This window comes from Chlorocebus sabaeus, chromosome 7 (genome assembly GCF_047675955.1).
Source record: "Chlorocebus sabaeus isolate Y175 chromosome 7, mChlSab1.0.hap1, whole genome shotgun sequence".
In the NCBI taxonomy this organism is placed as follows: domain Eukaryota; kingdom Metazoa; phylum Chordata; class Mammalia; order Primates; family Cercopithecidae; genus Chlorocebus; species Chlorocebus sabaeus.
Window position 1 is genome coordinate 93794578 of NC_132910.1, and position 23774 is coordinate 93818351.

Sequence of the window (23774 nt, forward strand, 5' to 3'; positions counted from 1 at the left end):
TATGTCCCAGAAAATGTAGTGTACAAATTTTGGAAAGATCTAAAAAGGAGTCCTGCTAGTTTTAACAGTTTCCAAATCTGGTACATAATGAATAGTGTTATATGGCTGCAATAAACGTTATGGTATCTTACCTTCATTAATTGAGTATAGTGTCTAGATTTACGGCTTCCAGCCCCAGGTAGATATCAAAATTATGTGCAGAGCTTTTAATTAGTAAATTTTATTTTAGAGTAGTTTTATGTTCACAGCAAAATTGAGTGGAAAGTACACAGAGTTGTCATATATCCCCTTCCACTACAACACAAAACCTTGATATCATCAATAGACCGAACTCCTTCTCTACCCGACTACATCAGATTGGTATATTTTTTACAATGGATATCTACAATGATGCATCATTATCACTCAAAGTCCATAGCTTACTATGGGTCTGTTCTTGATGTACATTCTATGGGCTTTGACATATATGTGATGACATATACCTAGCATTGCAATATTGTACAGAATAGCTTCACTGCCCTAAAAATCCTCCATGCTCTGCCTATTCATCCCTTCTTCCCTGAAACTCTTGGCAACCACTAATCTTTTTACTGTCTCCATAGTGTTGCCTTTTCCAGAATGTCATATAATTGGAATCATACAGCATATAACCTTTTCATGTTGGCTGCTTTCCCTTAGTAATATTTATTTAAGTTTCCTCCATGTCTTTTTCTAACTTGATAGCTCATTTCTTCTTAGCACTGAATAATTTTCCATTGTCTGGATTTACCACGGTTTATTTATTCACTCACCTACTGAAAGGCATCTTGGCTTCTTCCAAATTTGGGCAATTATGAATACATCTATAAACATCCATGTGCAGGTTTTTATGAGAACATAAGTTTTCAGTTCATTTGGGTGTATACCAAGAAGCATGATTGCTGGATCTTAGGGTAAGAGTATATCTAGCTTTGTAGCTAACTCCCTGTCTCCCAAAGCATTTTCATTATTTTGTATTTTCACCATTTTGTATTTTCACCAGCAATGAATGAAAGTTCCTATTGTTTCTGTGGTGCTTTTTTAAAATACCAATATCTGGGCCCAAATCCAGACCTAGTGAATCAGAATATTTTTGGACTGGACTTGGCTTTGTGCATTTTTTAAACTCCATAGGCAACAGGCAGTGACACTGGTCTAGATTCTAGATTAAGCAAGATTGGTTGTACTTAGCTCTGAATAGATCTCATCAGTAGGACATTATTTAGTTCTGGAATAATAGTTTTTAAAAAAAAGATATTTAAAAATTGAAGTGCAGCCGAAGGAAGCCAACCACAAAAGTGAAGAATCTTGCAATCACAGCATAGGATGAGTAGATGAAGACCAAGGATATTTGGTCTAGAAGTGAAAGGACATAGGGGGAACCCATGAAAGGAAGTCACATATTTATGCTGAATATTTAAGGCTTGACATGTGAAGAGTTGTTGTCATTTGTTATCTCTGAAATAAGAGTTAGGGAATTAATGTGTGAACGTTACAAGGCAAAAGAATCTCAGACCAATAGATGGAAAACTTTTCAAACCATTAAGTATTCAGCAATGAAAAGGACTGATTTTGGAAAAGAGTGAATGATCTCATAACTGTAAATTCTCCCAGAGGCCCATGACAATACAGAATAAAATCAGGAAGGTTGTAAAGGGGACACTTGCCCTCAACAACGAGTGGATTAGAAAACTTCTAAGGTTCCCTTGGGCTCTGCAATTCTATGATATTCTGAGCAAATATATCACATAGAGATGACAGAAACATGACAAAGAAACCAAACTTGAAATCCATTTGTTAAGGCCGGGCGCAATGCCTCACACCTATAATCTCAGCACTTTGGGAGGCCAAGGTGGGAGGATCATCCAAGGTCAGGAGTTCGAGACCAGCCTGGCTAACATGGTGAAACCCCATCTCTACTAAAAATACAAACATTAGCCAGGTGTGTCGATGTACACCTGTAGTTCCAGCTACTCGGGAGCCCGCAGCACGAGAATCGCTTGAACCCAGATGGTGGAGGTTGCAGGGAGCTGAGAAATGTGCCATTGCACTCCAGCCTGAGTGACAGAGCGAGACTCAGTCTCAAAAAATAAAAAAAATAAAAAATAAAATCACTTGTTAAAAGCCTTTCATTGTATAGATAATTGCTAATACTAAGTGAACAACTGCTATGTGACTGTCTCTTTATGCATGCTATTCTTAATTCTTACAGAAACACAGAAAGATGAGATGGCTATTATCATTTTATAGATGAGGAAAGCAAGTTTCTCAAGAGTTAGTTTGACTTACTTAAAGCATTTAACTAGTATGTAGAAGAGAAAGCACTTGAATCAATGTCTTACCAAAGCCAAACCCTTAATGACATCTCAGAGAAGTTCTACAAAATACACACTAAACCCCTGTTTTGTGTTCAAGATCAGTGATCTGCCACCAATGTTAATTTTCAACCTTAGTTTCCTTCCAAGTTCCAAGTTTCCTAGCAACAAGGCTTACATTAAAGTGGTTCTTTCAGATTCCAACACCATTTCGTCTTCTCTCTACATCTTGCTGAACCCAAACTCTATTAGAAAACTAGTCCAAATCCTCCCTCCTGAAATCTGTGTTGACATCAACTCAAAATGAATTACTTATCCCAAGAAGTCTCACTGCATCTTATATTAAGTCTCTCCTAGTACTTAAAATGTTCTGCTTTGCATGAATTACATGTGTGTGTATGTGTTGTCTAATAACAATTTTTGTATGTGTCTCGTTTCTTCTACTAAGCTCTAAAATTCACTCCTAAGTTCCCCTGAAAAGTTGAACATAACACAAGGCACATGGTAAACAATCAATACATTTTGATTCAATAAATGAATGGAGCAAACATACTTTGCCACAAAGAGGTTAAGTGATTTGTCCAAGATCACAAAGGTAATTTGGCTCTCAACCAGAACTTACCGCAGAGCTTATATAGAGCTTTTTTTAAAAAATAATTTTAGATTGTCCTGTGAAGCAATTCTGGTACATACTTAGACACTAAGAAGCAAAAAAAGAACATGTGAATTATTGATTCAGCTCTCCAAGGGGCAGGAGAAAAGGGGGGCTTTTTCCTAAACTTAAAAAAAAAAAAAAAGCTTAAGGAAAGTCCTCTGATTTTCTTCTCTGAAGAAAGAAAACCAAAAAATCTATTTGTTGGCATTTTTGTAATATGTTGCCTCAGTTAATTAAAGCCAAGCTAAAGTACCTCAAACCAAGATCTGTCAGTGCAGTCGCTAAATATACAATTGCCAAAGTTCACAAATATCCAGAAACCTACATTTCTAATTAAGTAGATAGTATCATGGAGTTGAGAACACATTTTCTGAACAAATAAATCTGGAAAATGCTATTCGTATGCCATCATATTTAAGAACAGCAATAAATCATTTTAACAGCTTCTCTGCCATGTCACACATGGGGAAGACAAAATATCTTTTAACTAACAAAAGAGATCAGAGAGGAAACTAAAATCAGAGATCTTGGTAGAAAAACATAGCAAAAGGATATAAATTATTGTAAAAGGTTATTGTTTTATTCAAATGGACAATTTACATAAATGACCAGCTGTATACTTGAAGTTAGTGGCAACACATGTAAAAGCCTGCAAAACCAATTCCAGAGATGAAATCAATTATGCTGAAGAGCCACAATACTCTTAAAGAGCAATCAATTAGGCTGAAAATTCATACTTTCAACTGCTGACTCAAAAAACTGGGAAAGTCATGTTACATAAAATAAGCTAATTGAAAAAAGTGAATCCGATCATTTTAATGATTCTACCTATTCTTACATTAAATTTTGTATAAAACCATTGAAAATCAGATATTTTATGAAGAAAAGTGTTCCCTGAACAAACCATGCTTTTTCTTTTACCTTTGGCCTAGCAATGGTGTTATCACATCCAGGGACACCATTGGCAATTATTTCTCTCTACCCTTAACTCTTCTACTTTGCCTAAATTGTACTCATTCTTTAAGTTTTAGATGACGAGTTATTACCTTCAAGAATTCCTCCCTGAATGTTCTTCCTAACACTGGGTTAGGTATTCCCCAAATGAACACTAGACCTAGCACCCTGGTCTCACCCACTAATATAGTACACATCACAGTGTTCTGTTATTTCTTATTTATTTGTATTCTCCCCAAATCTTGCAACATGAACACACATTCACACAGAAGCTTCTTTGGCCCAGGACGTAGCATCCACTATCTTCCCAAGAACACAATATGGGCATAATTATTTTGCTTATATAAATACACTGTCATAAAAATAAGTAATTTTTATTTTTTGCTTTTTGCTAAAAAATATCCACACCTTACTGAACATTTTTAATTGTATTCTGCAGCCTTCTCCACTTTGTCTCTTGGTCATGCTAACAGGAGCCCTCAGTCCTTCTGCAAGTTGGAAAATGTGTTGAAGTTTTGTGCATAGGTTCCTTTTGACATTTTCCATATTGATCTCCCCATTTGAGAATAGAGAAAATGTACTATATCATATAATTTATTTCAAATTGGTACCATGAAAACCTTTCTACAGAAAAACATACATCAGTGTGTGGCCAAGATTGAGAAATGTGTTCATTTTAGTATTCACACCAATATTTGCCAAATAACTGAGTCATATTTTTTTCTACTAAATTTGAATTTTATAAAAAGAGTGTTCACAGTGGATGCCATTGCAATAATTGTTGTAAGAGATTTTTAAAGCTCAACCTGTGATAGAAAACTTCAATTGAAAGTCATTGTTAAGTTGACCAAGCACTTGTGATATTTGTTTCTATTCCTACACATTGACAGAAATAGAAAGATTGCGCCAGCCCTCTTTGTCGGATATTACATTAAGTAAATTACATTAGGCATTCTCTGTTAAAAGGGAACATTGGGGCAGCCCAGACTTTTTATATATTCAAATACAAATCAGTCACACTTAGACACTTAAGACAAGATAACATAATTCTAGCCAAGGGTGAGCATAAACCATTCCCAAAACCTCTCAAAATACAGCAGGGCCAGCTGCGTAGATATGGGAACTAGACAGATTATGGTTGCTAGCCAAAAATGATCATTTCTGATCTTCTAGAGTCAAAATGAAACCCTGACACAATTGGATGTAAAAGAAAAATGTGTTGCATAACTTGAGGCCATGACTTGGGGTTGACTTCCCTTAATCTTCTCAGGCAGAGAGAGCTGCCTGTGATGTTATGCCAAATGCACACACACGACACTTGATCTCGTTTATTCATTTTGATGCACTCTACGCACTCTACATGTCTGTGTTATGTGTCCTGACTCTCATTCTGCAACTCCCTCAAATTTTGTAAGCATCTTAGAACCTTCAGGGCTCATGGAAACACTGATTAATACTAGAGTGGAGAAATAGCCATCACCCTACTCACCTTACTTCTCTAACTACATCCCCAACCCAAACACACACACAAATACGTATGCACAGAGTTTCCCTAAGTTCAGAAGAAAAACTTTGGGAAGACAGATCGCCTTAGTGATAAAAATTTTCAGTATAATTATGGGAACCACCATAATCCTGTGAGGTGAGCTTATTCAAGAGTAAAAATAGCTGTCCTGAGTGACACTGCATCTGGATAAAGCTCGCTTATGACACATTGCTGAACAGTAAAGCAATCCTACAAGAAGCACTTTTCAGCAAGCCAGACCAAATTTGTCCATGAATTTCCCTGTCTTGTTAGTTTAGATCTAATCCACTGCAGTATACTTTTCTAACAGACAAGCAACAGGTACGTTATCTTCCGTCATCACTGAAGTAGAAAGCATTCTATATGTGGTGTGGTGTGTGTGCCATATATTTATTTGAAGAGGATGTGTGAGCAGGAAGAAACAATATCAGAACAAGAATGAAATCTTAGCAGCTATCTGTGTCATTGCTGCTATGGTTGAAACTTGATTGCCAATGTGATAGCATTAAGAGGTAGGGCCTTTAGGAGGTGATTACATCATGAGAGTAGAGCCTTCACAAATGGGATTAATGATCTTATAAAAGAGGTGTGAGGGAGCTGTCCATTCTTTTTGCACTCCCACCTTCCATCATGGGAGGACACAGCGACAGGGCGCCATCTTGGAAGCAGAGAGGCAGAGAGCAATCCTTACCAAACACCGAATCTACTGCTGCCTTCAGTCTGGACGTCCCAGAACTGTGAGAAATAAATTCCTGTTGTTTACAAATAACCCAGTATAAGGTATTCTGTTATAGCCACGAGAATAGACTACAATTGTCATCTTGGAGAAGTCCTTTCATTTCTCTAAGCAGCAGTTTCTACTCACTTGCACCTACATTATCTTATTTCAATTTTAAATAATATTGTTAAAATTGCTTAAAAGCTTACATTTAAATATATTCTAAGTCTCTCTCCAAGTATGTTAACTTATTAACACTAACAGAAGTCTTTCATAATTTTGTAAAACCCATTAACACATTTTGCTGATAAAATTAAAATGGCAAATTTAAGAGAAATAATATTTTGATAGATATTAATTAATTTTCCCCTTGATTAGATTTAACACTAAATAACAATATGCAAAGCCAAGAAACAAGCAACAGAACATTATGAAGAACCAATATACTGTCCTAATAAACAGGATGGAAGAGTTTCATCAGAAAAATCAACCCATGATTGAGAAGAGAAACTGAGCTTGAGAATTACAACATTAATATAACATCAGATCTTAAGGAAAAACCTGGAAGCCAAAAATATATTCAAACTGTACTTGTTACTTTTCTAAAGAACAAATAAATAATATCATAAGGAAGTAGGAAACTAGTAACCATCAATCAGTGTGCTAGCTGTGTCTACTACCACAGTAAAAGTGATGCCTGAACCAATTTTAACTATGGTTCAATTTTTATGCTATACATCTCTGCGGCTAGGAAATTTTCTAAAGACAAGATTACAAATTTTGCTTTGTAATTTTTTTTAAAAAAATCAGCAAAGAAGTAATGTCAATAGTCAAGACATGAAATTATCTAAGTTCTCATAAAATTGAAACAGAAAGGAAATTCTGTAAAAAATTAATGATTCAACATACTCATTGATGCTGCCTAAAAGCTCAATCTGCTCTTTAAAATTCTTTGAGCTTATTCATTTTAAGATGTTTTATTTCAAGTTCAAAAAGTTATGACAGAATGCTAATTTTATTACTTAATTTATGAGAGTGTAAATTTTTCTTTCCTCCAAAAAGTTTTATCACATCCGCAAGATATTTTTTATTCCCCTTTTTGATGTGTTAGACAAGATTACACATGCATATGCAATAAAAATATATAATTTACATCTGAAATACAAACTGCATTTAATCTGTACTTTGTAAGTAAAAACTCACAAGCAAACCAAAAACAACAGAAGTTCTTTTCTCACTAAACTCTTAGGTTCATTTCTTGACTTTTAAAATGGTAGTTGGAAAAGTATATGAATGAACACATACATCAAACAGATACTGAAATCCTCAAAGGTCATTTCTTGCTTTATACAATAATAAAAAATTCAAGGCAACTGTCAGAAAATAGCTGGCACAGCACCATACTGGGCTGACATCAAAGAAGGTGTTGATGTTATAGTTACTGTCAAATAAAAAAAAAACCTTAGTTGGGGCTCTGATGATAGTGAGATCCCACCCTGTGAACCTAACCATCTTGTTTTGACAAGAACAAAGAGAAACTAACTGTTCTCCTAGGAACATATTGGAATTCATAGCAGCCATTATTCTTCCAGGGATGTTTCTGAGAGAGGATAATGTCCTAAATCTCTGAGGATTTCTTTATTATGCAACACCCAGCATTAGTTTCCATCCTCTACCCCACCCTCCCACCTCCTGACATTAATGTTAATCAAGATCTACTCTGAAAACAAGAGACCCTTAACAGGCTGGAGATCCTCAGATACACATGCTAGAACACGGAGGTTAAGGCTAGACCATGGAGGCTCTTAAATATAAGGCTAAAAAGTTTGCTTGGTTAGAAAGGACAAAGGGAACCATGAAACTCATTAAGGCTAGGGACATATGAGATTTACTCTCTTAAGAGTAAATAATCTACTCTGGGGATGGTGCAATCAGAGTGTTTGAAAAAAGTGAAAAAGATTTGGTGGAATTGCTTTGACAACTATCCTAGAAAGTAAGAGAAATAAGAGATTAAGCCACAGTGAGGATACAGCAGAGGTGAGAGATCATGATGCTGCACAGACCTCAATCCAAAAAACGTAATGGCATTCTTCAACAAAGCTTGGTAACCTGACAGTGAAAAAAGCTGATAATGGAATGACCCCAAATTAGAGATTACCAAGGCAATGAAGATATTGAAGCTTTTAAAAGGTTAAGTGGATCTAGAAGCACAGGTGAGGGAAAGGAGGTCTACAAGGTGCTTATGGGTGGGGGTGGCACTGAAGGGGTGGATGTGTAATTCTGCAAAATAAAATTACACAGGAGTTGTGACCACCTAAGTATGTCTTTATTATGCAACACTCAGCATTAGTTTCCATCCTCTACCACACAGCAAGCGGTAGACTGCACCAAAACACTCTCTCCAAATACAGCACAGAAATTCAGACTGGACCAACCACTTTGACTGCATTTAGAGGAAAGATTGTAATGGAAAAACAGTAGACAGGTGGAAGGTGGTCCTTGTAATTGAAAATGGGTGTATTTCCCCACTGTCCTCCTAACAATCATGTGAGAGAGAATTTGCTTGAAGATAAAATTAACAAAACAGAATGACTTTGGATGGATCCAGAAAACTGTAAGGATTTTCACTGTTAACCTCATTATTTCTGTCACTTCTAAGGGAGATATCAGTAAAACCAGTTAACAGCATAGTATGCCAACATCTTTCTTTTATTTATATAAACATGGACTAAAATCCAGCATTATTTTTCTGATCATCTCTTATAAGCTATAATTCCAGCTCATAAAACTTGTATAAGAAACTCAGCAAAAAGCTTCTGTTTTTTATTTGTTTGTTTTTGTTTTTGTTTTTTTAATCAAATACAGGACAATGTAAGTCAATGTATCATTATTTTCCAGCTAACAAGGTGCTATTTTTTTCTCAATAAATATATTACTTCAGCTGAGGTTGGTCTGTTGAATTTTTCCAGCCCATTAGATTCTCACTTAATGAGATTTTTCTCTCTAAAGAAAATAGAGATATTGAATCAATATAACTTATAGAAAAGTCCAGAGCAGTGAAATATCTGCATAAACATCTTAATCACAGACATTGGAATCAGAAATAGAAATATCAGAACACCTATCCATCATGTTCTCATTACTTTAAATTTTACTTATATTGTACAACAAACATTATTTGTACTATATGCCTATCAGTTAATCATTTACATATCCACTGTTATGGCAAAATAAAATATTCAAACATAGAATAACAACAGAATAAGATGTAAGATATAAATGTTTGTTTTTTCTCACTAATGTCAATTTTAAAAATCACCTAGACTCATTAAATAATTCGTTTATGGTGAGTCTGACAGCAGAAAGCATAAGGTCTTTTTGTTTTTTTCTTTTTTTTTTTTTTTTTTTTTTTTTTTTTTGACATGGAGTCTCATTCACTCTCTCACCCAGGCTGAAATGTGATGGTGGCATGATCTTGGCTCACTGCTACCTCAAGTGAGTCTCCTGCCTCAGCCTCCCAAGTAGCTGGGATTACAGCCGTGCACTACCATGTCCAGCTAATTTTCGTATTTTCAGTAGAGACGGGGTTTCACCATGTTGGCCAGGCTGGTCTTGAACCCCTGACCTCAAGTGATTCTCCTCCCACAGTGATTCTCTCCCAAAGTACTGGGATTACAGCCATGAGCCTTTATGCCCAGCCATAAAGTATTTTCTCGCAAAAAAAATCTAAAGCAAAATGAAATCAATGTGTGCTTCCTTACCTAAGACCATAGGAGGCTGGAACTGGAATAGGGTTTAGAAATTGTGTCCATGGATTTTTAACCCCAGAGGGTCCACAGATGACACCAGCGTCTGAAATTACACAAGGAAGAACACATGTACTTGTGGATGTGTAGAGTGGGAGGAGAAATAATAGAGATGATATACATAGAGTTCAGAAGATTCTTAATGACTCTAAAAAAAGTAAGAGCACCCACTTTAACTCAAACTCTTTATCTCACACAATAGGAAAAATAGAGGCCCAGATTGGGGAATAAAGTCACCCAAGGTGATGAAACTAGTTAGCGATTCAGATGACACTGGTTTCCTTAATGATAATCGAAACGCTCATTCCACTTTTCACACTGCCTCTATTCAAAGCCCTCCAATGTGAAATTTTAAAAAAGCAGCTTTTGAAAATGGGAAGTTACAATACTTTACTGTTTGCTTTGTCACTCTTTTAGATTGTTCTTCTTCTGGGGAAAAAAAAAAAACACTTTGGAGCTTAAAAGTGGGAATTCATTTGAAAGAGGGAGAAAACTCTAAAGAAGCAGGATGCCCTTGCTTCCAAACTAGGAAAGAGATACGAAAACTTAATCTTCCAGCCAAGACAAGTTTTAAACATGATAAGGGTAGGTAGGTAATATTAGACAGTTTGAGACCCCTACGTCTGTTATAAACCTCATTGAGTATAGAGTGACAGGAATGGGCTGGCTCTGCAGCCAGATTATCTGAGTTCAAATTCAGTCTCTTTCACTTTCCAGGTGTAAAGTCTCAGGCAAGTTACTTAGCTTAGCCTCTCTGTGCCTCTGTCTCAAATACATTGGGGACAGTAGTAGTACTTATCTTTATTTGGGTTTCTCAAAAATAGAACATGACAAGATCTCGGACGCAGGTATTTGGCTTGGGAGATGTCTCTGGAAGGAGTTATGGATGACAAGAGTGAGACAGAGCTATAATAGGAGTAAATTATAGAAGTCGCTTCTATAAGCAATGGAAGTTTGACTCAGCTGAGACTTCCAAGAGTGTACAGAATGCCTTTTAGAACTGTCCATTCAAAGGGTGGGAAGTTAGAGAATTTACCCACCAGCTCTTGTGCGTCTGTGGTTGAGGGTTGCCCTGAGAATGTTAAATCCACTTCACTTCTGTGCCAGGACATAAAAGGATCTAGTGACTTCCTGCACTTTAGAGAAGGCCTGAACAGGCAGACTGATACTTGTGCATGGGGTGAGACACTCAGCACAAGTCTGAGCTCACACAAAACTCTCTGCCATAGTGATGGCTGAAATCTGAGTTACGTCACAGTGACACAGGGCACTGGAAGCATTGGCTGTGTTGTCTACCTCAAAAGCATTGTTGTAGGGACTTAATAAAGTAATTCATGTAAAGTGGTTAGAACAAACCTCACATATAGCAAGGGATCAATTATGTTAGCTGTGATACTTCTTTTTAACATTTACTGAGTGCCTACCAGACACTAAGTACTATACCATGTGATACAAAAATAATGACAATAAATTAAGCAAATAAATAAATACTAAACACTCTGCTCTCAGTGTCTTCACAGTTTACCAAAGGCAGCAAAGAAGCATTTGCCGGTCAAAGCAGTAGACATCAAGATAAATGTATACATTGGGGGGTAATTGCTATACAAAGTGGACAGCAACACACTCTGCCCAGAGATCATAACAGTCAGAAAGATTTCCCAGAGGATGTGCCATCTGAATGCAACCTTACCAGACACATAGGAGTGGCCTCAGGAATGGCCGTAGAGATGACTGAAATCAGAGTTAAGTCACAATGACACAAGGCAGTGAAGGCATTGGCTGTATTATCTACCTCAGAGCATTGTTGTAGGAATTTAATAAAGTAATTCATGTCAAGTGGTTAGAACAAAGCTGGCACATAGCAAGAGATGTGCATTTCAAGTACTGAGAGCAACATATACAGAAGCAAGTCACAGAAGCAAGAAAGAACATGGAGCTTTTAGAGAATAGCCAGGGCGCTCAAAGAGGCCAAGACATTGAATTCCATGGCTGACTGTTAGAAAATAAAGCTGTACCATGAAGAGGTCAAGCTGTGGTTATAAAGGATAAACAGCTACATTTGCCTTAGTTTGGGATTAATTCTACTGGCAAAAGGGAATAAGGAAAGGATTTGTTTTTAGGAACTTGCTGGAAGTATGGAGGATAGATTTGTGGAAAACTATACCGGATACAGAAAGGATTAGATGGTATTCTATTACAATAATCCAAGGTAAATGTTGTGAAGATCTGAACTAATCTGGAAGAGTGGTAGTGAAGAGGTCAAATTTATAGGTTTTGGTGACTGGATATACATGGAAATTAAGAAAGAATCATGTTTCTGAGATGACCCCAGGTTTCTGTCTTAAGTGGTTGCTTGTTTAGCAATGCTGTCAACCAAACGGGAAATAAATAAGGGACATGCATCTTAAAGAAAGGAGAAGAAAATAATGAGCTCTTTTTTTTTTTTTTTTAGACAGAGTCAATGAGCTCATTTTGAACCTGTTGACTTTGAAGGATCTACCTAGTGCACGCTCTCTGCAGCTGCTCTACTCGTGTCCATTGTGAACTCAGCGAAAGCGAGGTGAGAAAGGCACAGAGAGGTCCCCATAATGCTCTGCAAGGCACTTTGCAGGATTTTTCTGGATCCCAAAGTGAAACCAGACCTTAATAAGTACACCTGCGATATTTTAGTCAACTATAACTAAGCTACATGCAACCATTTTTTAACTCTGCTAGTTTACTATATCATCGTTAGAGTAGACATTAAGAACATGGCACATGGGTGTTTAATGATATGATGTGAATTAACATTATGTCTGAAATTCCCCTATGGATGAGTACTCTTAAGTGATTGTTCTTTTCAGGAATTTTTATTTTAAAAGTGCAAATACCAGCCAGGTGTGGTGGCTCACGCCTGTAATCCCAGCATTTTGGGAGGCCGAGGCAGGTGGATCACCTGAGGTCAGGAGTTCAAGACCAACTTGGCCAACATGGTAAAAACCCCATCTCTACTAAAATACAAAAATTAGCCAGGTGTAGTGGTGCACCCCTGTAATCTCAGCTACTCAGGAGGCTGAGGTGGGAGGATTGCTTGAGCCAGGAAGACAGAGGTGGCAGTGAGCTGAGATCCCACCGCTGTGCTCCAGCCTGCGCAACAGAGTGAGACCCTGTCTCAAAAAAATAAAAAATAAAATCATAAAAGTAAAAGTGCAAATACCTTTGGACCCACACATTGGGTATTACTACTCATTGACAAATCTGTTTTTCTTCAAGTGAGAGAGAGGCTCATAGAAAATGGGAAGTCATTGAAGACCAACTTCATTATTTTAGCTCTTTGAGCTCAGCCTTCAAATTCTGGTATGATGTGTGGTGTCAAAAAAAAATTACATTAAAAACTGACTGAGTTATCCTTGCAGAATACTGATCACAGTTGTTTGCTTAGTTGATTGGTTGGTTTACAAAATCAGATCACTTCTTAGTCACAGGAGTTTGCCAAAGAACCTGAAGTATTCCCTTGGTTGGAAGTAAAGCCAGCAACGTTGGTCCAATACAATGTTCCATGTATAATATTAAGTTATATTATCTAAAATTTTATAATAAAGATAAACATTTAATCATGTTAATATAAGTAAAAGGGCTGTAATTTGTGAGAAGACGTAAGCCAGTCTCTCAGCTTACAGAGAAGACGAACTTTTCTGACAGATCATTTTTTTCAGTGAATTAATCGCATTGGTTTTCCTGCCTAATAAACTGACACCAGGAGCATCAAATCTTCATCTCTTCTATTAAGTGAAACTATTCCCACTGCCTTCCTACCACATTATTTCATTAGGCAAGTACCTTAGGTCAGAGTTTCTTTTACCAATTATAGGCCTCATCAATTCCCCAATCTCAGTTTTAAAAGGCTCTAATAGGAATTTAAGTTTCCTATAACTAACAAGCAATTTCATTAGAAAAAGAATGAAAGAGGAGTGATTACAGGATTAAAGAGAAAACACATGCACTCATCTGTGCCGTATTCTCTGAGAGGCAGTGGTGATACAAGTGTGGTATCTGCTTCCAAGGGGCTCACAGTCAAGCATAAGAAAAGGCTGTGATGTGCGTGGAGAGCTACAAGACACGGCACAATTCTTACCACAGGAAAAGGATCTGGCCGCCTAGACAGCAAGGCAGACTGTCACTGAGATGGCATTAGTCCAGCAGTTAGTCAGTCAATAAATACATAATAAGGCAAGTACTATTGTAGATAACTCATAACTCATTCTAGTTGGAAAGTGCAGGTAACAAATGCATCCTGCACCCAGTATGGGCTACAGAGAATTTGAAATCACAGGATGCTCATTATCCAAGGTGGTCAGGGAAGACTTCTGAGGACTTAAAGGGAAGCTCTGAAAGAAAAGCATTTCGAGCTCAAATTACAAGAACAAAGTTCCTACGCAAGAAAAAGTTTCTTTGTCATGTTTGAGTGACAGGAAGTGGGTAAATGTCACCATACCATGTGAACAAAGAGGAGAGAGACAAGCTAGAAGTTACTCAGGGGTCAGATTAAGTGGGCCATTGGATAATGTGGTTAGAAATTTACATTTAGTTCTAAGTAGAAGCCATTGGAGAAGTTTTAAAATGGGGATGTTATGATCTGATGTACACTCTAGAGAAGTTTCTCTGGCAAATGTATGGAGAACCAATTTTAGGGAAGTAATAATGAAGGCAGGTAGACCAATTAGGAGGCTCTGAATGTAGTTCAGGAAAGAATATGGTGGTACTATTCCAGGTAAGAAATGATGGTGGCTTGGATCAAAGCTGTGGAAAAGGAGATGGTAAAAATCTGTAAGACCCGGATATATTTTGGCAATGAACTGACAGGTCTTATTCATGAATACCGTGTGGAAAGGAGAAATCAAGGCTTATGCTCAGGTTTGGCCTGAGCGGTACTGGAGTGCTGTAAATGGTTGTACCTACAAACCATTTGCCTTGGTCACAAGGGAAACTTGTGACCAAGAAGTGATCTGATTTTGTAAACCAACCAACCAACTAAGCAAACAACTATTATCAGTATTCTGCAAGAATAACTCAGTCAGTTTTTAATGTAATTTTTTTTCACATCACACATCATACCAGAATTTGAAGGCTGAGTTCAAAGAGCTAAAATAATGAAGTTGGTCTTCAATGACTTCCCATTTTCTATGAGCTTCTCTCTCACTTGAAGAAAAACTGATTTGTCAGTGAGCTGAGAAAACAGTACTGCAGTGCTGTAAATGGACTTTTACTTGAGATAAGGAAGAGAAAAACAAAATCAAGAGTTCTCTGGTCATGATAAGTTTGTGATTCTAATTGGAAAGGCAAGGGATTAAGTAGATACTTGGATGTGTGAGTACAAGATAGGTAAAGACAAGTCCAGGCTGTAGATATAAATTTGTGAGTCATCAGGGAATAGATGGTTTTGAAATGATCTTAATAAGGCCCTGAAATGTGTCATTCATTCAATTCACACTTATGAGGTATTTGTAATGTGTGAAGAAGGTACTATTCCTGTGCTAGGATAACCAGGATGCCTGTCCTTAAGGAGCTTACAGCAGAGTGTGTGGAGGCGTGTGTCTCTGGGGTGAGAGTGAGGCATCAATAAGTAAAATACACAGCAGAAGGAAATAGCTGTGAAAGAGAGTGAAGCAAAGTGGTGTTGAAGTTGTGATTAATTCCAACCGAACAATCTGTTTCTCACAGACTATCACATTTCAGATGACCCTTAAATAATGCATAGATTTCAGTAGGTAGATGAAAAGGAAAGGAGCTGAAGTTCAGTGAGGGCAGTAGCAGGAAGGTGCAAAAGCAAATGCAAAACACCATCATGGCGCAAGAAGGAATAAACGAATAAACAATACACAAACCCAACAGTAAAAGAGCCTAAAGTCTACATAGGGAAATTGACATGTGAACAAATAATAAAAGTGGCTGTCCAAAGGAGTGTGGGTGATGTATGAAGGAAAATTCACCCTACGAAATTTGATGCTTTAAAGACACGATCTGGTCAGGCGTGGTGGCTCATGCCTGTAATCCTAACACTTTGAGAGGCCAAGGCAGGTGGATTGCCTGAGCTCAGGAGTTCGAGACCTGCCTGGGTAACATGGCGAAACCCTGTCTCTACTAAAAATACAAAAAATTATCTGGGTGTGGTGGCGCACGCCTGTAATTTCAACTACTTGAGAGGCTGAGGAACTAGAATTGCTTGAACCTGGGAGTCAGAAGTTGCAGTGAGCTGAGATTGCACCACTACACTCCAGCCTGGGTGACAGTGAAACTCTGTCTAAAAAAAAATGTTAAAAAAATTTTTTAAAAAGACACAATCTAACAGTACAGTTGTTAATAAGGTCTAAATCTTAAGGACTCAGGAAATGGATGCTCTTGGAAACTAATGCTGGAAAGTAAAAATGAAAGCATCCTCCTAGACTAGAGATAAGAAAGAAATTAGTTAATATTAAAAAATAATATTAGCAAAAAAGTTAGAACTCTAGTGTGGCACAAGAGCAGACATAAAATCCAAAAGTTGGTATCTTCCACTAAAAAATTACATTATTGACATTTTTTTATTTTTTATTTACTTATTTTTTGTTTGACAGCAATAGGGGTTTTTTATTTGTTTCTTAAATATGAGCATTATGGTATGTTCTAGGCCTTCCCAGTCTGCTGGGAAGGGCCATAGCTATTGAAAAATATAAACATAGTGACATAGGAATCTGGAGGCTAAAATTCCACTGGAAAAATGTCCTCACCTTTTATTATTGTATGCAAACCATTGCCAACAAATACAGCGCTTAGAAATGACAGATTTTCTACTTACCATGTACTTATATTTTAAAGTAGCAGAACTGTCTAATGGAATATACAGTTTATTATTAAAATTCACATGAGCTACACATACGCGCACACACAAATGTACACACAGACATTGCTCTCTATACATTCGGTATACTAGGATATTTCTTGATGTGAGATTTACTATCTACAAGCTCAATTATTTTTACTGGAAGAGCTAAAATTTTAAAGCAGCTCGAGCTTCAATGCGATACACTTCTTAGAGGGCAGATGTGATAGAAGACATCATAATTTCGCATTCATCTCTGTATTCCTGAGGTTCTGTAATTTTTTATAACATGAGTCACAAAGTAGAGATGTGTAAAGAAGAAATGCACAGGCATGGAAACACATAAGCAAGAAAACACTATTTCTCCAGTATTATCAGAAGGGTGGTGACTAAAATTTCTGCTGCTGTTGTTTCCCCACAAGAGAATGAAACTGATCTGAATTTTTGGAGAGTAACAACCATCTGTTCCCATGGATAACAACAGTAGCGCTGCCCTCCAAAAGTTATTCCTGAATTCACTGGAGTTGGCCTCAAGCATCATTTTACCGGATAGTATTTAAAACTGAGATGGTAACATCTAGTATTAAAACCATGGTGGTGTTTTGTTTTCTGTCTTAATTTTATCGCCTTTAACTTTTTGTTAGTTTTCTTAAGAGAAGAGTGCATGTACATAAATAAAATCTCAGAGGCTTTTCTTTAATCCGTTCCTCATAGTGCTCAACAATTATTTCTCCCTTTCTATCCAGACTGTGTAATTCCAAGATGATCAGAGAAAAACTTGCCAACTGGATGTCATAAGTAAATAACTTGTTTCTGAGGCCTGCCTGGAGCTGTCTGAACCAGTGCAATCGTAGAGGTGTTGGCTAACGCAACAGTAATCACAGCATCTGAGATGAACACAGCTTCAAGCTCATTCCTGTTCAACTGTTCTTCATGATGACATTTCTTTAGCCTCTGTCTGAAGATCATTAAAAGGTAGTGCTGCAACCCTCTCCAAAGGCAGGTTAGTTATATTTGGACATCTTAATAATCATAAAATTATTCTTTCAATCTAAGCTAAAATCTGCTCCCATGGAACTTGAATCAATTTGTTCTTTTTCTGCCACTGGAAACTAAAGTGAGCATGATCCCTTTACATACAACATCTGAAATATTTGAAGGCAGTAATTATAAGTAATTCACCTACAACAACTTCATAAACACTTATTCGATTATAAGGACTTCATCAATACTATCTCTTTCATTTTTTAATCACCTGTTCCATTTACAAGCTGTTTACCAGAGTTATTTATTGATTTTGTCTTCTGCACATCTTGTTTGTCTCTTTTTAAATGAGTTATTTTGAAACTGTTTTAGACTTACAGAAAAATTGCAAAAATAGGGCAGAATTCTCATATACCTTACACATGCAGTTTCTATTATTAGCATCTTACATTAGTACGTATATTTGTCACAATTAGTGAACCTATATTGAGATAATTAACTGAAGTTCATACTTTACTTAGATTTCCTTAGTTTTTAATGTCCAGATTTCATCTAGCTATTTCATTAGGCTCCCCTTTACTGTGACAGTTTCTCAGGGTTCCTTGTTTTTTATGACCTTGATACTTTTGAGGAATACCAGTGAAGTATTTTGTAGAATGTCTTTCTTTTTTTTTTTTTTTTTTTTTTGAGACGGAGTCTTGCTCTGTAGCCCGGGCTGGACTGCAGTGGCCGGATCTCAGCTCACTGCAAGCTCCGCCTCCCGGGTTTATGCCATTCTCCTGCCTCAGCCTCCGGAGTAGCTGGGACTACAGGCGCCCGCCACCTCGCCCGGCTAGTTTTTTGTATTTTTAGTAGAGACGGGGTTTCACCGTGTTAGCCAGGATGGTCTCGATCTCCTGACCTCGTGATCCGCCCGTCTCGGCCTCCCAAAGTGCTGGGATTACAGGCTTGAGCCACCGCGCCCGGCCAGAATGTCTTTCAACAGAAATTTGTCTGACGATTTTCTTATAATTAAACTGGGGTTATAGGCTTATGGAGGTAAACCAGTGCTAAAAGTGCTATTTTCATCACATAGTATCAAGGGAAGATACCGCGAACATGATTTATCACTGTTGATGGTGACCTTGATCACCTGGTGAGACAGTGGTTGTCAGGATTCTCCTCTGTAAAGTTACTCTCCTCCACGCATTCTTCTTTACTGTACTCTTTGAACCAATGTCATTATACAGAGCACACAGTTCAAGAATGGATAGTTATGCTCAAACTTCATGAAGGCAGAGTATCAGCATATGATATTTAGAATTCATTTGCATCAGATACTTGTCTTTGTCCACCATGAATTAACTTATTAAATCATTTACTATATCCACATGGATATGTTGAGTATCCTTCTGTATGCTTATTTACCCTCTACGTATTTTTTTTCCTTTCTTTTTTTCTTTTTTTTAAATTTATTATTATTAAACTTCAAGTTGTAGGGTACATGTGCACAACGTGCAGGTTTGCTACATATGTATACTTGTGCCATGTTGGTGTGCTGCACCCATCAACTCGTCATTTACATAAGGTATAACTCCCAATGCAATCCCTTCCCCCTCCCCCCTCCCCATGATAGGCCCCGGTGTGTGATGTTCCCCTTCCAGAGTCCAAGTGATCTCATTGTTCAGTTCCCGCCTATGAGTGAGAACATGCGGTGTTTGGTTTTCTGTTCTTGCAATAGTTTGCTGAGAATGATGGTTTCCAGCTGCATCCATGTCCCTACAAAGGACACAAACTCATCCTTTTTTATGGCTGCATAGTATTCCATGGTGTATATGTGCCACATTTTCTTAATCCAGTCCGTCACTGATGGACATTTGGGTTGATTCCAAGTCTTTGCTATTGTGAATAGTGCTGCAATAAACATACGTGTGCATGTGTCTTTGTAGCAGCATAATTAATAATCCTTTGGGTATATACCTAGTAATGGGATGGCTGGGTCATATGGTACATCTAGTTCTAGATCCTTGAGGAATCGCCATACTGTTTTCCATAATGGTTGAACTAGTTTACAATCCCACCAACAGTGTAAAAGTGTTCCTATTTCTCCACATCCTCTCCAGCACCTGTTGTTTCCTGACTTTGGAATGATCACCATTCTAACTGGTGTGAGATGGTATCTCATTGTGGTTTTGATTTGCATTTCTCTGATGGCCAGTGATGATGAGCATTTTTTCATGTGTCTGTTGGCTGTATGAATGTCTTCTTTTGAGAAATGTCTGTTCATATCCTTTGCCCACTTTTGGATGGGGTTGTTTGTTTTTTTCTTGTAAATTTGTTTGAGTTCTTTGTAGGTTCTGGATATTAGCCCTTTGTCAGATGAGTAGATTGCAAAAATTTTCTCCCATTCTGTAGGTTGCCTGTTCACTCTGATGGTAGTTTCTTTTGCTGTGCAGAAGCTCTTTAGTTTAATGAGATCCCATTTGTCAATTTTGGCTTTTGCTGCCGTTGCTTTTGGTGTTTTAGACAGGAAGTCTTTGCCCATGCCTATGTCCTGAATGGTACTACCTAGGTTTTCCTCTAGGATTTTTATGGTATTAGGTCTAACATTTAAGTCTCTAATCCATCTTGAATTAATTTTCATATAAGGAGTAAGGAAAGGATCCAGTTTCAGCTTTCTACTTATGGCTAGCCAATTTTCCCAGCACCATTTATTAAATAGGGAATCCTTTCCCCATTTCTTGTTTCTCTCAGGTTTGTCAAAGATCAGATGGCTGTAGATGTGTGGTATTATTTCTGAGGACTCTGTTCTGTTCCATTGGTCTATATCTCTGTTTTGGTACCAGTACCATGCTGTTTTGGTTACTGTAGCCTTGTAGTATAGTTTGAAGTCAGGTAGCGTGATGCCTCCAGCTTTGTTCTTTTGACTTAGGATTGTCTTGGAGATGCAGGCTCTTTTTTGGTTCCATATGAACTTTAAAGCAGTTTTTTCCAATTCTGTGAAGAAGCTCATTGGTAGCTTGATGGGGATGGCATTGAATCTATAAATAACCTTGGGCAGTATGGCCATTTTCACGATATTGATTCTTCCTATCCATGAGCATGGTATGTTCTTCCATTTGTTTGTGTCCTCTTATTTCACTGAGCAGTGGTTTGTAGTTCTCCTTGAAGAGGTCCTTTACATCCCTTGTCAGTTGGATTCCTAGGTATTTTATTCTCTTTGAAGCAATTGTGAATGGAAGTTCATTCCTGATTTGGCTCTCTGTTTGACTGTCACTGGTGTATAAGAATGCTTGTGATTTTTGCACATTAATTTTGTATCCTGAGACTTTGCTGAAGTTGCTTATCAGCTTAAGGAGATTTTGGGCTGAGACAATGGGGTTTTCTAAATATACAATCATGTCATCTGCAAACAGGGACAATTTGACTTCTTCTTTTCCTAACTGAATCTCCTTGATTTCTTTCTCTTGCCTGATTGCCCTAGCCAGAACTTCCAACACTATGTTGAATTTTTTTTCCTTTCTTCCTTCCTTCCCTCCTCCCTCCCTCCCTCCCTCCTTCTTTCCCTCCTTCCTTCCTTCCTCCTTCCTTCCTTCCTTCCTTCCTTTTAATGGAGATGGGATCTCACTGTGTTGCCCAGGCTGGTCTTGAATTTGTGGGCTCAAATAATCCTCCCACCTTGGACTCTCAAACTGCTGGGATTACAGGCATGAGCCACCATGCTGTATATTTTCTTTAGTGAAATGTCTATTTAGATCTTATGTCCATTTAAAAAATCAGATTTTTTGAATGTTCAGTTTTTTATATATTTTATATATATTATATATTCTATCTAAAATATATCCATTATCAGATATGTTATTTAGGAAGGAAGCATCTCATTTCTCATTATTAAGCATGATGTTTACTGTAGGTTTTTTTGTAAATGATATATTGAGAATACTCCTATTCATATTTGGTAAGAGTTTTTATGACAAATGAATATTTGATTTTGTCAAATGCTTTTTCTGCATCAACTGATATGATCATCCAATGTTTCTTTTTAGCCTATTGATATGATGGATCTTTGTATTTTAAAATATATCTATGTCTTTCCATATAGAGCGTATATGGGGGTCCCAAACCCCCAGGCTGTGTACTGGTACCAGTCTGTGGAGTGTTAGGAACTGGACCGCACAGCAGGAAGGGGGTGGTGGGCAAGCAAGCATTACTGCCTGAGCTCTGCCTCCTGTCAGATCAGCGGTGGCATTAGAGTCCCATAGGAATGCAAACAATAGTGAACTGTGTATGTGAGGGATCTAGGTTGAACACTCCTTATGAAAATTTAACTAATGCCTGATGATCTGAGGTGGAACAGTTTCATCCCAAAACCATCACCTCCCCACCCCTCCCCAGTCTGTGGAAAAACTGTCTTCCATGAAAGTGGTCCCTGGTACCAAAAAGGTTGGGGAGTGCCGATGTAGAGTACTACGTTGATATTGACAGGACACAGGCAAATTCCTAAACAGACAGGGATGGGTCCATGGTGAAACCCAACTTTCAAGCCAAAAACAGTTTAAACCCTGAAAACTGAGCTGCCAGTTCCAGATAGAGTCCACAACCAAAGTGAGAACTTCTATCCCTATCTTACCTTCTCTCTATATATACTGGTTGCTTCTGGACAGTGCCTTTTAACCAATCGATGGTGCTTTCTCCAAGCCCACCCATGGACCAATGAGCAAGCACTCCCCAATTTTAAGCCCATAAAAAGCCCAGACTCAGCCGCACAGAGAGCTATCCCTGCTTTCCGGGTCCCCTCTCACAGGTGAGAGCATTCTTTCTGTCACTCAATGAAATTCTTCTCTGCCTTACTCACTCTCTGGTGTCTGCGCACCTCATAGCTCTTGGTCTCAGGACAAGAACTTGGAACTGGCAGAGCTGCAGGCAGCAGGAATAAAAGAGTTGTAACATGCTTCCGCTTGCCAAGCTACCAGAGTGAAGAGCTGCAACATTTCTTGGGGACTCAGACCTCGGACACCCCGAGAAAGAGCTGTAACATCCCTTGGAGTTCTGCGATTGCTGGTATCTCCAAGTTTTCGGGCCCCACCGTGTTCCTCTCATCTAGACACCAGAGCCCAACATGGAAGCCGCTCACGGCATGCCCAGTCCATCCACAGGCTGAGCTCTGTGCCACAGCAGGTGTGGGATCCAAGTGGGCGGAGCAAGCCCCATAGGCCCAAGCGATGACCAGACAGAGGTGGCAGCGGCTGCAGATATTTCCGGCTGGTGAAACGGCACAAAAGGAATCCTGTAACAATGTGACTATTACTTCCTTTGTTTCTACTAATATAAGTGATATATGTATTTTTCAATATTTTTCAATACCCTGATATCCAATTTGTGCTTGCTATTGAGAAAAGTCTCAAATTATTTTCTCTCACTAATTATTTTTGATTTAGATAGTTTCCATTCTCTACTCATGTAGCTGATTTTTTATTTCTCAATATACAATCTTACAATTATTCTTATCAAATTTAATTAAATATTCATTAAACGAGTATGTATTGAATGCCTTCTGTGTGCTCCTCTATTTTAGGTACTGGGAATTGAGCATTGAGTGGAACAGGCCATGTCCTTGTTCTCATCAAACTTGCATTCTGATGGAGGTGACAAAACATAAATAAATAAAAAATTACATATATCAGATTCTAATAAGTACTATGAAAAAATAGAGCAATGTCTGGGAACACACTGAGGGCTGAGATGTTAGTTCACTGAGCATGGTCAAGAAGGGCCTCTCACATTAAATGTGATATTTGAAGCATGAGAAGTCAGTTTATTGAGATTTATCTTTTGAGTTCTGCCATCGAGCATATTTTATCATTTACAGCTTTGCATTATTAAGTGCAATCAGCAGGACAGGGCCAAGGACAGAGCTCTGTTGACTGCATGGCTCTGTAGCTTTGAACTGTGTCAACTCAGCTATGTGGGAACTACATTTCC

The 23774-nt window shown here is 37.9% G+C and overlaps 1 protein-coding gene across 5 annotated transcripts in view; it reads right to left on the reverse strand.

The window, feature by feature from the left end:
- The window catches only part of INPP4B (inositol polyphosphate-4-phosphatase type II B), an 819089-nt gene that overhangs the window by 730119 nt on the left and 65196 nt on the right, over positions 1-23774 (reverse strand). For 3 of the 5 annotated variants that reach the window (XM_073017650.1, XM_037992378.2, XM_073017648.1), the window contains exon 2: positions 9947-10037. The exons of the other annotated variants lie outside the window; for them this stretch is intronic. The gene's annotated coding sequence lies outside the window, so the exon portion shown is untranslated. The remainder of the gene's footprint in view (positions 1-9946; positions 10038-23774) is intronic. 5 annotated transcript variants of the gene reach the window in all.